The 1,453-nt window shown below is 36.8% G+C and overlaps 1 non-coding gene across 1 annotated transcript; it reads left to right on the top strand.

The window, feature by feature from the left end:
• The first annotated feature begins 272 nt into the window (after nucleotides 1-272).
• On the top strand, nucleotides 273-379 carry LOC121231520 (small nucleolar RNA R71). The gene has a single exon (XR_005929578.1). It is a non-coding gene; the product is annotated as a small nucleolar RNA R71 (small nucleolar RNA).
• The last annotated feature ends 1,074 nt before the right edge of the window (nucleotides 380-1,453 follow it).

Consider the following 1,453-nt stretch of genomic DNA (forward strand, 5'->3'; position numbering starts at 1 on the left):
ACCTCCACTTGTTTTGCACTGCATTACTGGGTGAACCTGTGAAGAATTAAGAGAGTATGGTGACCGAATTGACATTGTAAGCGCCTGCTGTTTTCATTAGCTTTGTCCTCATGACTGGCCACTGATAGTTATTCAGTGACATTTCCTCTATAAACTCATAGGCATCTTCCGGTGTTTTATTGTTGATGGTTCGACCAGCAGCTACGTCAACCATTTGCCGAGTCGAATGATTCAGACCATTGTGAAATGTTTGTACTTGGAGCCAAAGCGGTAACCCATGGTGGGGGAACCTTCTCAGTAAGTCCTTGTATCTCTCCCATGCATCGTAGAGGGTTTCTAAATCTATCTGCACAAAAGAAGAGATATCATTACGTAATTTAGACGTTTTAGCCGGCGAAAAATATTTTAGTAAGAATTTTTCAGTCATTTGTTCCCAAGTAGTAATTGACCCTCGTGGTAACGAGTTCAACCACTGTTTAGCTTTGTTCCTCAATGAAAAGGGAAACAACCGAAGACATATGGCATCATCAGAAATGCCATTAATTTTAAATGTATCGCAGAGTTCTAAGAAGTTGGCTAAATGAGTGTTGGGATCCTCATCCTGCAAACCATCAAATTGAACAAATTGTTGTATCATTTGAATAGTGTTAGGTTTAATTCCAAAGTATTTGCAGCTACAGCAGGTCTAACTATGCTTCATTCAGTTCCTGTTAAAGAAGGTTTAGCATAATCATACATAGTGCGTGGAGCAGGATTTTGATTAACCGCAATTGCAGGAGGTAGCTGATTGCCTTGGTTTTCAGCCATCTATTCGGTTTGGGGTTGAGTATTGTTTTCTTGCCCGTTCTCCGTGTATCTTGAGCTTCGCCTTATTTCTCCTTGGTTTCTACGAACTATACGATAGATTTCTTCGTCAAAAAGTAATGGTCCTGACGGGTTTCTTCTAGTCATAAACTATAAAAACTTGCCAAGAGAAAGAAAAAAAATAAGTTAATAAATAATAATAATAAAATTAAATTAAATTGAAAGGAAAATAACTGGCTAAAGTAATAAAAGTTGAGCGTTCCTAATATCTTAGTTCCCCGGCAATGGCGCCAAAGACTTGATCGAGTGAGTTCGTGATAGGTTTTAAATATTTATAATTACTATTCTTAAATTAACTATTATTGCGATGTAGGCAAGCGTACCTATCGAAAAATAGTATAGTTTTAGTAAGACCGGATTGTCGAACCCAAAGGACCTAAAAGTACCAGTAATGATTGTCTTTTTATTATCTAGCCTAAGAATAAAGAGGTTTTGTTTTAATTAACTAATTTCTAAACTAAGAACGCACAGAAAAAAGAATTGGGTAATTGTTTTTGGGAAAAATCGATTGACTTAAGACAATACCTAAGGAAAAAATCCACCTAGACTTTACTTGTTATTCTGGCTCCGAATCGGACGATTTATTCAT

Source organism: Gossypium hirsutum, chromosome A06 (genome assembly GCF_007990345.1).
Source record: "Gossypium hirsutum isolate 1008001.06 chromosome A06, Gossypium_hirsutum_v2.1, whole genome shotgun sequence".
NCBI classification, from domain to species: Eukaryota; Viridiplantae; Streptophyta; class Magnoliopsida; order Malvales; family Malvaceae; genus Gossypium; species Gossypium hirsutum.